The 14,687-nt window shown below is 50.8% G+C and overlaps 1 long non-coding RNA gene across 1 annotated transcript; it reads right to left on the bottom strand.

The window, feature by feature from the left end:
• Nucleotides 1-51: 51 nt before the first annotated feature.
• LOC121094053 lies at nucleotides 52-5,182 on the bottom strand. Its single transcript, XR_005829729.1, has 3 exons — nucleotides 4,713-5,182; nucleotides 953-1,115; nucleotides 52-749 (listed from the first exon to the last, which is right to left on the bottom strand). It is a non-coding gene; the product is annotated as an uncharacterized LOC121094053 (long non-coding RNA).
• Nucleotides 5,183-14,687: the final 9,505 nt, after the last annotated feature.

Here is a 14,687-nt window from a genome sequence, read left to right as displayed (position 1 = left end):
GAAGCCTAGGGAGGGACACGGGGGAAGGGGAAACCATCAGTTGACCCTGGATGGGGTGGACTCCAGCAGCTTGCTGAGAGCCCCTGGCTGCTCTGCCCTCAGGTTTGGACCTGGGTCTTCCCTTAAGGCATCACCCCACAGAGGGGGGATGCTCAGACAGAAACCCTGCATAACTGACCGGGAGTCGTGTTTGTTCAAAGCTGAACCTGAAAGGTGTTTGGGTCACCTGAAAACTTTCTGCAGAGCCAGAAACTGCTGCTGCTCCTGCCTGCCCTTTCCTGCCCCAAACCTTCGCTGGGTCCACCAGTGCCTGCCCAGAGCCAGGGAGCTGCTCCCTGCCCGCTCGGATGGCTGGAGCAGGATTTCCGTTTTCCTACCAACCTTGGTGCCTCAGGCTTTCTAGTCTGTTTTCTGTCCAAATGGGAAACGCATAATGAGAAACTTTAAACAACTTATGGTACAAGGAAACTCGCTGGAGTAAAGTACAACATTATAATTTATTTCCAAGGAAATGATGCACTCTCCAAAAGCACTCCACTCAAGCGCTCCAGTTTAAAGTTGCAGGATAACCGCTGGCCATCTTTGGTGCTGTCTGCAGCCCTCATCTGGGTCTGCATGTAGTGCACGAGGAGGGCAGAAGGCTGCCAGGATCATCTCTGCTGCTGTCTGGTCTTGCCACCAGCAGCTGTTCATCACCAGGTTATTGCAGATCTTTGCATGCAATGAGATGCTCGATGTGGGTATAACTGCTGGTGAAGAGGTGCCAGGGAATGTTACATAAACTCCATGCCAACGGATACATTAAGATATACACAAATGCTAGCAAGGGCGTTTCCTTAACGGTGTTTTAAACCACCCATAACAGCTATGTGGACCAAGCTGACCAAGTGCTGAGCATGACCAAGCAAAGGACCACCTCCCCTATCCCCCAGGCTGTGAGTAAGATGAGTACCTGGGCACAGCCAAATGCCTGAGGCTCAGGGAGGGTCTGGCTGTTTGAGCTGCACTGACGGTGGGTTTGCTTGCACGGGTAGGTCTGGACAGTCTGGTGCTGGTGATGGAAAACCCAGGAGCCACCCAAGCCCTGGAGGAATTCTCTTGTTCTATTTCCAGCCCTGCTTTTTAAGATGAAAATGGCTTCAGATCAGATGCATTTCTGAAGCTTATCTGTGTGAATATTTGACTGCTTATCCAAACAGAACAAAAACCTTCAAACCTTCCGAGGTCCATCCATCAAGAGCTTTATCTCCTCGTGTCACCGTTCGCTCCCGGCTGCTCCCGCTCACAGCCTCCCACCAGCTTCCCCTCTCCCCTCTCCGGACAGCTTCGCAGCATTACCCACAGCCACCTCCTTGGCTCCCTGCCACTTCAGCGATAGCTTCTGCATTGCATGCAGGAGTGGCAGGCCGGGGCTGCTGCTGCATGGTCTACAGCCAGCCAGCATCCTAATGGGCTGCGTTTGTGCTGCTGGATCACAGCCCATCGTCTCCATCCCCCACATAGGTGGCCATCTGGGCTATGGCCACAGCAATGACCAGAGCAGAGCACACTGACTCTGCTTGGTCCCAAGAAAGGAAAACATTTGTCTTTTTTTTATGGGTTATTAATGAAGCCCAGATAAAGGAATGCAGTCTCCTTTATCTGAGGTTCAAAGACTGAAATACCCAAGAAGAATATTTCTGAGCCCCTCCCTGGTAAAAAGGAGGGTTTGTAAGAGGTCCCCTCAACCCCAGCTGTTGGGTAGGGGAGGAGGGGGTGTCAGCCCTTGTCACCTGACAGCCACCGGTCCCCTCTGGCAGAGGCATTCTCACCACTGCTGTCGGGCTGCCAGAGAACTCAGCATCCCTAAAAACCCAGGTGGCCTTTCCCCCTTGGTAGCTGAGCACGGCACCTGAGCCACTGGGAAGCAGCGGGATCATGGCAAGCACACAGGAGGGGCACCAGCATCATCAGCCCTGCGGACGTTCTTGGCCAGATAAAACAGCTACATAGTTTACTCTTACGCCCAGTTTATACCGTGCATTATTCAGCCTTGTCAGAACAGCCTTTGCAGTGCGTTGTACTTGATATCAGGACCACAGGACATTTCTTGCTTTGAAGCTGAGCTGGCACAAGGAGTCGTCTGCAGTCCTGCTGTCCTGTCAAAGCCGTGGCCAAAAACAACAGGGTGAAGACTTTGGAAAGAGCCACCCATCCACAGCATAACTGAGTTAAAAATGGGGGCCTGGCTGGCTCAGGGCTTGAGAACAGCTGTTAAGCAGCTCGGAGGTTGAAATCCTGTGTGCAACGGCAGGGATCAGAGGGCTCTGCTGCTTGGTACTGCCTGGTCTCCACCCGGATCTAGACAAGCTTCAGCATCGGGATGGCCTTCTCCAACGGGGACCGTTTTCCTATTGTCCTTTTCACAGGAGACTCTGACCTGTGAGCTGTCATTGCTCTCCTCCCTGTGGTTTTTCTTCTCTTTTGATAGTCAGAAGGGTAAAAGTAATTCCCATCTCATATATAACAATTAATTTGATTCAATAGCAAGAGGTTAAATGTACTTTTTATACTGTGTTGTATGGTAAACTCTTTATAAATATCATCACTTCTGGGTCATCTTCAGGGTTTAAAATAAAGCTTTAATTTAAACATCATTTTCCAGTGTTGACAGATATGATAAATACACTTTAGTTCCAATAAAACCTCATTTCGACAATGTTTTGCAAAAATCATTACAAGCTAAGGATTATTTCCCTGATTTTTCTGCTTTGTTTGTCTCCATATTCCAGTGTTTAGTTTAATGTCACATTCCATCATTGAAAAAAACATCTGTGACCGCAGTAATTCATTCACCGAGACCTCTGCTTAGGGGATGGGAGGATGCTTTTGAGAATGATGAAGAGGCTTATGTCATGGGGGCCTCGGTGCTGTTGCAGCACCTCTCTGCTCCATTAAGGGACACTGTGCCTTCCTTGCGGCTCTATGGGGGACTAAAAGTTGCCACGGCTGGGAGATGCCCTGCTTTGAAGGGGCTTAGGAGACCTGAGCTGTTGCTGGCACAGTGGGAACGCAGGTGCTTGGTCCCAGCTGGAGCTCCCCGGCCCGTGACAGCACTGCTGCTGGGTGATGGCAACAGGGCGTTAGCATTGCTTCAGGGAATCACACCTTTGGGCAACGGTGGAGGACCAGAGGGGCCTGTTTCCAGGCTCCAGTGGCACATGAGGCTTCTTTTACACTCAGACTCCCCCTCTTAAATCATTCCCCCAGGGTGTGAAGGTGGTGGTCGCCTTCTCCCTTCCAGAGCATCCCTTCTCTCTTCCAAAGGCTCTTTTTCAGGCTTCCAGACCAGTGGCAGAACGAGCCCTCAGGGCACTGCTGCAAAGCCCATTGGCAACTTCATGGCAATTGACCTAGCCTTGGTACCCCAGGTGTTCCCAAAATCAAACCAAGAGGGCACAGTGGGACAGATTTCACGTCTGGTAGGTGAGGTTAAAGAGAAGTCCTCCATCTACAGGAGGGTTGCATTCATGTTGCCTGAGCTAACCATCCAGCTGAGTCCCTCCAAAATTCCTCTGGACTTTCTCTGGTTTTCCTACTTTCCCATGTAAACAGAGGAAGACCTCTTTTTCTACAATCAAACATTTTAATTCTGCAGTAAAACAGCTGTTACATCAGCTGCCATTGCATGGTGGATGCAGATGCAGCACAACAGAGCTCTTACATGTTGTGAGATGAGTGGGTCCGATCCTGTGCTTGAACCACAAAGGTACAAGGAGTGATGAGTAGGAAAACCAACGTGGTTTAAAGTGCTTTAAAGCTGCTGTCGTCTGTCTTCTGAGCTCTGCAGTTTACAGCCCATATTTCTCACACCGCCTCTCCGTTAGAGAGTCAAACAAGAGATGATGCTATTTGGAGAGCAAGCCTGTGTGCTGGAGACATGCAAACACTGACACTTCTGTCCACATGGACTGGTCTCCATCTGCAAGGAGCTTTCAGCTGCCATGCTGAAAATACCTGGGGAAAGGGCACGCAGAAGGGGAGAGAGGGGGGGTTCTTCTGGTGGGTTGCCATGTCACTCGGGCCGCTTTCATGGTGATACCTAGAGGATGTCATCCTGCACGGCCAGCTATGGTAATCCTTTCAGTGGGAACAGGTGCTGGAGTATAATCCTGCTGTTTTTCTTGGTTATGGTTCTCTTCAGTCACTAAGACTGAGCAAACAGGATTATCATAGCAGCGATTCAGGAGGTGAAGTTACCGGTGCTGTGTGTCGTGGCTCCATGGACATTTGTTTCCAAGGCAGATGCCAGCTTTGCTGAGCAGCCCATCCCAGCGAGGGCAATGGGTGAGCTGCTGGCTGGCCAGCTCCTGCAGCCCTGCCTCAGATCCGTGCTGCGTTCCCCAGGATGAGGGCTGGATCCCAGATGCAAAGCCCATCCTCTCTACAGCTCTCCTGGAAATATGCCTCCCCAGGCACCCCAGTTGCAGGTGGGATGGAGACTGCCAGCCGTGCAGCAGCCAGCGGCATCGCCCCAAAGCCTGGGCTGGTCCAAGGCACTGGGGGAGGACAAGGGGTGGCTGCTCTGGCTGGGCTGCCAGATCTACTCTGCGGGGAAGGCTTGAGGCACTGCAGACCACCCCCCCACCCCACCCCACTCCTACCCCCTGGGGGTTTATGGTGAACACTCCGGTGAAACTTCAGAGCAAGTCTGCCCCTGTGTAAGCTCATACCTCCAGCAGACTTTGATGTATCATCAGGTTTTGGTTTAAATCCCCAGAGTTCTGCACTCATCCATTCCCTCTCAGTCCTCCTCCACCGCTTTTAGAGACCAACCTTCACGCTGGAGACACTCCTTACTATGCACAGGCAGTGCCTCTCTGTTCCTATTTTACCACCTTTTGCTTCTGCTGATAACAAACCCTGACACCCCAGCAGTGCCCCGCAAGTCCCTTCTCCACCGGTGAAGGAGGACATGCCAGGTTTGTGGCACCAGCCTTTACTCAGTCTCAGTGCACAGACATCTGCTCCCCTTTCCTGGTTTGCTTCAGGTCTTAGCTGGCACCACATTTCAGTAACAGCAAAGCAATCAAGCTTGGCTTCATGGTTTTGTGGCAGCCTTTGCTCAAAGCTGTTTTTATAAATAACAAACTGCAAAACAAGCATATGTGTACAGAGCTGAATACCAAGCTGCAGGAATGGGAACTAGAGATGTGCAACTCAGGAAGAGTTGTTAAAGCTCCAGCTTGTAGCCGTGCTGATAAGGCAGTTTCCAAGAAGTTGCCCAGCCCTTAAATTCTAGAAAATCTCTCTTCCCAGGTCAACAACCTTTTATGGACTGATTCCTAGTGTCACCCTACGAGTAAACATGGTCCAGGCAGGGCCTTCTGCGAATGATGCAAGAGAGAGGAGAACCTGTGTCGCTGAGATGGGCTCCAGAAACTTTCTGGCATAGAACACCAAAACAAACAGTGAAAAGCACATTTGGTAATTCTGGTAGTTTAGAAAAGCACAAGAAAATGTGCTTCAACTTCATTCTTCTTTGGCGAGGTCTCCTCCTTGTCTGAGAGGTGATGGAGGCAGCGTTAGGTGCCCTGCTGCAGCACTGCCAGGCTTGGGCACCCTCCAAGGTACTGCCTCTCCCTGGGGAGCGCTCCATCAGCCCCGGCAGCAGGGCTCTGCACCCAGACTGCTCCAACACCAGCTGCCCCACAGCTCCACTCCCTGCTTTCAACCAGCCTTCGCTTCAGACATGAACAGAGGCTCTCCGGAGAGAAGGTTTTCCATAGCATCCCGCAGCTCCGTTAGCCATAAGGTTCAATGTGGCCATAGAGAGCACCAGCACAGGGCTGATCAGACTCAGGAGTTTGGCTCCCTCATTTCATGGGGACTTTTCAAAATACCCTATGCAGGTGTGGGAGTTGACACAACAGAGCATGCACCACGTTAAAGTCCGTCCAGCTTGTGTGTAAACACCGCTAGTCCCTTTTTAAAACTCTTAGGAGCTGTTTCATAAACATGAACTATTTTGCTCGATTTCCCAGTGGTGTGGTGTCTCCTTAGCGGGCTGGAGGCGAAGGAGCTGCCCATGCGGACGGGGGCTGCAGCCGTCCCGGGTCCCTGCCTGAGCGGGCAGCAGAGCCAGGCAGAGCCTACCACCTGCTGGGCCTTCCTCAGGGACTCCGTGCTCCCCACCTCTCCCCAGTGCCATTTGCTGATGGCACCGACCGCTTTCTGGGCAGCCATGGAAATGCCTGCCGTGTGCTGAGCATCGTGACACGAACACCACTCGCTAGCTCTTCATCAGTAACAGCTGCTGAGACGTGAGTAAGCCACGCAAACGGTGAGGATGCTCAATGCTTGGTAGCTTGGTGGGCTGACCTGTTTGCTGCCTGTTTGGGGTCTGAGGTGTGTTTTGCAGTGTCTGGGCATGCTCTCTTCCTTGCTGGCCCTACGGAACAGGGGCACCTTTCTGAGCTGAGACAAATTGACAGAATTTTGCTGAATTGAGGAACCTCACATTTCCCCATGAAAACTTAGTCCTACCAAAAAAAATAATTAGTCTTCCAACAGTCCTGAAGAAGGGGCAATAAAATTCATGCATACTGGATGGGCACACATCTGAATTTGTGTGGGATCCCACAGTTGTATGGGGGGTCTTGAGGGTCTCCATGGGAACCACCCTTGCATGCTCAGGAGTCTTAATGGGAAGTGATGCTAGAGCACGACTCCAGCTCTGCTGTGCCATCGTGCACATTGGCAGCACTCCCAAGTCGGGTCCACCGGGCTCCTGCTTTTGTGAGGGTGCAGGACCTGGCCTCTGTAATCCAGGCAGCCCAGGGTAATGTTCATCCCGCTCAAGAAGCTCAGCCAAATGAGTCCTGGAGCTCAGCCTGACTCCTAAAGCTTTGAGATTAAGGGACTTGGCACCTGCTTTGGAGGGGCAGACTTTGGGGACCGTGCAGGGCTGAACACTCACTGCTGCCAGGTTGTCCAGGGAGGCTCATGGTGCTGCAGCATGGGAATTTCTGGGGCAGAGACTCTGGTTTTGCACCAAGCACACTGAATGCCACCGGCGTAGTTTCCTGATCTAGGCTTTTGTTGGTTCACCTGCTCTACTGAGCTGCCCTGAGACTTAGCAGGTTGTGCTAGCTCGCACCTATAACAAGTCAGGCTTTGGCTGTCCAGTTAGCCAGGCTCCAGGAAGGTCACTGGAAGGACTCCAAGGGCCTCAAATAGGAGTTGACTCATGCCCCATGAGATCAAAACAATGTCTCTGCATATGAAAAAATATTATGGAAACTGTATCATTCATGCACAAAAGCCGCACTTCAAACTTTATCATAGAAAATACATAATATTGTAAATGGAAAGAAAAATTGCATGAGGCGTGGTGTGTGTTAAAATTGTTGGCATGTGAAAACGTCCCTTCCCATAAACACAGACGGGGTCTGGTACACAAGTAGGCATCCAAAGCTTGAAAACTTGGACCTTTTCTTCACTACTTCAAAGCACTCATTTTCTGTAGCAGGAATTGATTTCTAGGCTTATCCCTTGTTTTGTCAAGAGTGACCCAGAGCAAATGCTTATGATGGAGTTACCAATTTGGGACGATGTGTGACGGGTATGCTTCAGGATCTCATAAACACAGCAGCAGCACAAGAGAGTGCTGCCTGGGGGCAGAGATGGGTGCTGAGAGCACCCCATGGGCGGCCTGCAGCACTCGGCTCGCTTAGGTCTTTTGTGGGAGGTTTGACTCTGTGGTCAAATCCTGCTTCACTGATGCTGGACAGGATTTGACTGTGGTGCTCAGCAATGCAGAGTCCCTGCAATTCCCACAGCTGTCATCTGCGGCTTGATCGTATTCCAGCAATAGCTGATTACCACAGCCCAGGGAGCAGAATTCAGTGTATCACCTTGAGAAGAAGAGCAGAGGATGGCTTGGCATGCACAGCAAATGCAGCTCTTAGGGAAAAAATGAATTAATGTGGGTATTAACCAGCAATTTGTCAGACAGCCTCTAAAGCCAGCTTCTGATGCTGCGAAGTGTGCAGTGCAAAGTGAGGGATACTTGTGCATCTCCTCTGGTTTCTCCAAAGTTCTTTGGCACTGGGAGCAGGTGGACGCCACCGAGGCTGTTCAGCAAGTAGGAGAAGCTGTGATGGATGCTTCAGCTGCTGCGTACGGGTGGCTTTTTCCTCTGACCTGGGGCCATGTGGCAAACCGTAGCTCAGCTCTTCCTGCTGCACCGTGCTTCCCTCCTCAGGCAGAAGCATCAGGAGCTGGCTGCGTCTGTCTCCTCCTAGGCTGGACCCGAAACACCTGCCATTCATCACTCTGCCCTGCCTCGCTCGCACCACCCTGTGACACTTCTGTGGCAGAGGGGTACCCCCACATGCCCTCCAGCAGCTGGGCCTGAATGCAAACATGTTCAAGCTTCAAGAGATACAGAGAGCCATGTGAAATAACCCACCTCCACCGTCTGTCCACTATTGCAACCATATTACCCCTATTTTTGCCCCAAACACAAGCAGCTCAGGACAGCCAGACACCCTGTGCAAGCCCATCACTGATCTGCATGCCTACAGAGCACAAGAGCTGTGAGACGGCTGACAGGCTCTCAGGTTCTCATGCTCTCCTGCCCCAGTATTATGGGCTGGCTGTGGAAAGTTAGCTAACTGGGCCATACTGGTGGAGCATGTTCTTCCAAGTGATGCCGGGAGACATACAGCCATGATGACTAAGCTCTTCTTACATTCCAATAATCCAACAAATAAATGTTTCTTGAATATAAGCTAGTGATTTCTTTGCGGAAATGAGTGAACCATCAGCCTGGCTGCTTTTGTGTAGGGGGCAAAGCTTCACAAGGACCCACGGGGCACCAGGCACTCACACAAGCGCCTTGCTTGCCCACCCTCCCAGCTCGCCTCTCCTCCTTTGATGGGTTTGGAATGAGCTGTGGAGGTCTAACTGCGGAGAGTAATGATGTGTGAAAGCTCACTTTCATTTTTCACTCTACTTTTTTGGAAGGTGGAACATTTTACAGTTGACAGTACCATGCTAAAGCCATATGAGGCAAGCAACTATTTTTAACTAGACGGAAACTATCTGAGAGTCTACTGCTGAATTATTTTAAACAAAGAAATCATGGGATCCAAAAGCGATGCTAGGGGGAAAGGGGGTGGAAGGGCTTTTATCATGCACTTGTTCCAATAACTGTTCAACTACTTCAAGACAATGTTGATGACTCTCTGAAAGTGTCTGTGGTCTAGTAGTGGCTGCATTTTACAAAACGCTTCTGCTTTGAGAGAAAGGCAGGTGCTCGGGTTAGAGCAGCTTGAGAGGCTACCCATGCTCACTGATCCCCTTTGCACCCTGTACTGTGCTCTGGACCATGACAAATGGGAGAAGACACTTGAGCATCTCAGCACTGCCCTCCTCTGAGCCCCCATCACCCCGTATTAGCTGGGTGCAATATGCTGAACGCTTGTGGGACCACAGTGGGGGGTGAGAGGAGAAAGGGTCACCTCAGCCCTGGTTGGGATATCCTTCCACCTGACAGTGAAAAGCACCATTTCTCCCTCCTCTGTGCACACCAGCGCAGAGGTGGCACTTCAAGTAAGGTGAGTTTGCCGGTTGAAACAAGCCTTGTGGATAAACTGAGAAATTTTCTTTGCATTTCCTTTGTCTAACACCTCTCAGACTCGCAGCAGCACCGCTTCTCCCTGGAAACTGAGTCAGCTTCTTGCACAAGGAAGGGGAGAACTAGAAAGTACACCTGAGTTACAGCTGCCTGACAGGCTGTGACCCAAACTGTGTCAGAAGCCTATCAGCCTGTTTGTGTGAATTAATGCACAGCCTATTTATACTCACGCAGAGCACAGGGGTGGTAAGTACGTACACGGTGTTCAGCTTTGTTCTGAAGTCTGTAACTCCATTGCATGTGCGCATTGGCCTCGGAGCTGAGCTGAGTCCATGCAGAAACATGGCATTGCTTGGGTGCACTGTGGTGCCAGAGCAAGAGCTGGAAGGAACGCTTCTGCGTTCGACCCTCTCATGGTCTGCAAGGCTTTGTGGTCTGCAATGCTTTCCCATTTTGCAACGGGAAATTAAACTTCCTTCTCTGACCTACTTTGGTACTCGGTCACTAGCCTGTCTCCTCAGTATCATGGAAACCATGGTTGAGACACATGTCCTCAGCACCCTTTAGAGCAGCCTCTTGTCTGTGATTTAGCAGTTGGACCTGATAATCTTAAAGGTCTTTTCCAACCTAAATGATTCTATTATTTCCCAAAAACAGCTGCATCGGGGTTCTTCTGCACTGAGAATAAAAGTCAAACCCTGTCCCAGGTTGGCACTGCAGCACGGCTGGGGCAGAGTGTGCGGAGAGGACACCACGGCATCATGGAGAGGTCTTGTATCTGCTTGTCACACACCAAAACATAGTGTCTTACTTTGGGGAGATGGGAACATTCAAATGAACTTTACCAAGCCATCAATATCATCTACAGGAGGAGTGAGTGCACCTCAAGAGTAGTTTTAGCTGCCAACTTCGTGGCAGCCTTGAAGCTTGTTGGCCGTGGTAGGTAGGTTGCAGCTCTCTGGTGTCTCTGCTGCACTGCGTTTGCCTTCGCACACATTCTAAGTGTGAGCTACGAGACCAGGCAGGCTTTCTGGCTGCAAAGCAAGTTTAACCAAAGGAACTGGATACATCCCCTCTAAAAAGCTGCCAGGGTCAGCATCTGCAGCACAGGGAATGGAGCTCAGAATGAATGATCCTTGAACTCAATGTTTTTAAGAGTAATTGCAAAGCAAGGGGAATGTAGCGCAGCCTGCTGCAACCTCTGCCAGCCTCTGCACAAAACCCATGGTGCTGCAGAGCTCCAGCTCCATATCGGGTGGTTACAGATGTCACCATAGCTGTCATCTCCTGTTTTTTCTCTTACTGTGTGATGGAAAGAAGTGAGAAGCAAGGCTCGCGTTGCTACCCATGATGTTCAATGTGGTGCAAGCTGCTGAGCTCACACATGTGGTCTGCGGGGCCTTGGAAAGAGAAGACTTGTGTGTCCTGTAGGGTTTGGCTCCCACGTGGGATCTTCCATCCCTGGAGAGGGCCAGAACTGCCCTTCCAGACCCTTCTCTTCTCCCTTTGCCCATGGTTATCCCTGATCTCAGCCATCCACCCAGGGTGTGGTGGTGGGGAAGGGACAGGTCCCTGCTCAGCAGCGGCCGCCCAGCCGGGACACACTGCCGGGATGCTGTCGATGGGGACCACATGGGCATCCAGCGTGCTTACGCTTCCATGCCACATGTGGCTCATCCCTCCCCTGTGCCGGCGATCTGGAGTAATGGGGCCTGACACGTGTGTTTTCCCTGAATGCAAGGTCTTCAGACCAAATTAATTCTGCGATTTCCATCTGCTTCCTCCTGGGCATAGATGACAAAGACTTCCTGAAGCTAATGGCCAAGCTTGCTTGAAGCTGGAGCCTTAACATGAGTCTTTTGTTCTCGGGTGCCTTCTGCAGCTTGCTGGCTCTGGCGCCACTTCTCCCTTCTGGCCCGTGGGTGCCGAAGCTGCAGGCAGAGGCATTTTAGGGGGAAGAGGAGGGCAGGGCAGGGTGTGAAGCCACTTGCCTGTGGGTTTGCGCCTGCCTGGAGGCTCACACCGAAAGGCCTTTGCCGAGGGCCTCCCTGTCGCGCTGGTGCCCAGGAGCGGGGGGCGGGCAGTGCTGCGGGTCTGCCCGGGCCCACACAAACAGCCCCGCCGAGCCGGTGGCTGCGCCCCTCGCCCCCAGCCAAGGCTGAGGCCGCCACCACCCAGGCCCTCCCGAGGCCATGGCAGCTGAGGGCTGTGCTTAACGACACCAGACGGCCTCTCCTTCCCAACGCGAGGGCGTGCTTGCTGGGTAGGGTGTCTGTGTTTGGGCCCTGGCAGCGCTGCGTCCCGTAGGTCCGCTTTGCGTTAAGAGGAACTGAGATTTTGATGGGAACATCTTGTGTGGCGCGTGCATTTCCTCTCTCCCGCCTATCAGGGGTTGCATCGTGTTGCTTATATTAAAGTCTACAATGCAGATGAATTTGTGAAGTGTGAATAATAAACGCTGCTTATCAGTAGAGACCCCCGAAGCACATCCCGTTAATAAAGCATATTGGGTGATTAAAATGCCTTTTACCCTCTGATCAAGACATTTTTGTTCACTGCTTTTTAGCACAATACAGTGTTAGGTCTGAGCCAGCCCGTTTATATGTTGGTGTGGATCTACGTTTGCATTTTCTCATGTCTAGTTCTATAACCTGACTGCATTGCTAGTGTAAGTAGTGCTGGCCCCACAAAATTTTCGTAGCTGATAAAAGGCACGGAGCAGAAGTCTAGGGAACATACCCCACAGCTGTCTGCCACCTGCAGTGCAACCACCAGTACTTACCTTACAGGTAGGACCTCTCTCGATCGGAGATCTCAAAGCCCTTGGTGAAGCGTGTTCCTTTGTTCTTTTAAAAAATATTAATCACGTCCTTATCCAGCTTTTTGTCTGAGGAAGATGCAGTGTCCTGATGCTGAACTGCCACTTTCTTGGCTTGCCACACTCACCAGTCTGCTGTAGTGGGTTTTTTAGGTGTGGTGGATTTAAAACTAATTAGTTTAAAAGGTACAAACCTGAGTGTGCAGTCTGCATGCTTATTGCAGTATCGCCCCTCAGGGACAGGCCTGGCTGGTGCTTTCGGTAAGATCAAGTCCATCTTTACAACACTGGTTTTACCCGTGTCTGCTTTTGTGTCCTTCCCTTGCCTGCCAGCTGTGAGGTCTACACCCCTGTTACACAAGTGAATGTTGTTGGTGTTTTCCTTCTTGATTGTTCTGTGTGTAATTTAGATTCACTAGCAGCATTTAGATTATGTCATTGCATTATTTTAATGGTGTTTTTCTTGGCTGCAGATTTGATTTTCTTGGCACTGCAGTTAGGGCATCTTTGAGACATGTACACTTGCTAGCTGCACACTCGGTTTCCTCTTCTGTGCACCTTGCGCTCGCCTCTGCAAATCCAAACTGCAAAGTACTTAGTTTGCAATTCTTTCCTTGCTTGTTTGCGACAGCTAATGCAATTTCTCTGCTCCTTTAATTTTCACACATCACTAGTTATCTTGCATTAAAACTGTCCTTATACAACATGAAAACTTTAAAGCGTTTTTGATAGCAGTGCCTAGAAGATCCAGGCAAGGATCAGGAAGAATTTGTGCTGGTTCTGCACAAGCAAAACCCAGTGCTGCTGGTTCCCAAGAGCTTCTGCTCCAACGTTCACATGGGACAACAGAGGGATATGGACAGGAAAATGGGAGCATCGGGAAATGATGATGCAGCATTACCCAGGATGACAGACAATGCTTGGCACTAACCATTTTCAGATTTTTAAGAGCCGTACAACAGGATTTCGAAGGAACTGTGAAGAATAGCTAGGGACTTCTGAGTATTTTTCATGACTGCATCCCCAGCTCTACCGTCACATTTGTTTGTCCTTCTCTGGATGCACACCTTGCCAATAGAATGGATTTAGGATTGTATTTTTCCCCGAGCCATTTAGCAAAGCCCATTCCTTACTCCTGGCAGTTCTGCCTTCAAGGTGTCTTCAGCTTCCCACAACAGTAATGCAGGGCTCTTGGTGGATTCATTCAAATCCTCACATTTTTCATCCCCAATACTCTTATGACACAATTTTCCCTTTCTTGTAAGAGCTGACAGACAAATCACACGTATAGTTTGTCAGTACAGATCTGTGTTTTCTTATGTTACCAATTATACTTCTTGCCTATGTTTTTTGTAAACCAAAAAACAATCACCCCCCAACAACAATCTTTTCTTCCTCTAAACCTATCAGAAATCCTATAAAGGCCTTGAGTTAGAACCTACATCTTCCTTTTCTCTCCCCCTGCCCATATATTGCCATTTCTGTGCTCTCTGTCCCGGTGCTCCGGGCTCCCAGCTGCCTTGGCTGCAGCACCCAGCCCCAGCAAGCCCAGTGCCGGCTCCCAGGACGGCCTCCTATGTCGAGGGTGAATGTGGTACATGCCGTCCTTCCCACCACGCAGAGCAAATTTGCCAAACTCTTGGCCACCAGGAACTAGCAGCAAGCTAGAAACACCAGCAGCGTGCTGCCCTCATGACTGCTTGTCCTAAGGGAAGGAGAAAAACTGGCCCAGCCATCGCTCAGTGTGGAAGTGTTACTGGAAGCACAAGGGGATGCTCCCTGCTCTGCCATCATGTCTTGCTCCTTGGTGGAAACACAGGGTGAGCAATTATGAAGCTGAGTGAGGTCTGGCAGGGGCTGGGGTCCCTGGCTCCTCCACAGGCAGCAAAGTCCCAGGAGCACGGAGAAGAAAGAGGGGAAGGGAAAACCGATGGGACTGGGAGCCGACACACAGCCCAGCACAGGCAGACACTTCCCAAAAGGAACCTCCAAAGCAGATAGGATTGTGCAAGCTATTTTTGTGCCACATTTCCAAAGAGAGCCAGACTTTGCTGTTTCTTTTTCACATATATCCATTCAAAAGTGCATGTTTTGGGTGCCGTGGGGTTGAACAAGGAGAAGTTAAGATCATGCTGCCAGCTGCACTCCAGATCTGGGCTTGCAGTGCCCCAGGTTCATTCTGCAGAGAGGAGAGGCTGTGACACTCCAAAAGCAAGGTGGCGTTTGCACTTGTTGCCAGGATGGCCT

The sequence above is a fragment of the Falco naumanni genome, chromosome 9 (assembly GCF_017639655.2).
Source record: "Falco naumanni isolate bFalNau1 chromosome 9, bFalNau1.pat, whole genome shotgun sequence".
NCBI classification, from domain to species: Eukaryota; Metazoa; Chordata; class Aves; order Falconiformes; family Falconidae; genus Falco; species Falco naumanni.
The sequence above is the reverse complement of the archived record's forward strand: the minus strand, read 5'-3'. Positions and strand labels throughout refer to the sequence as shown.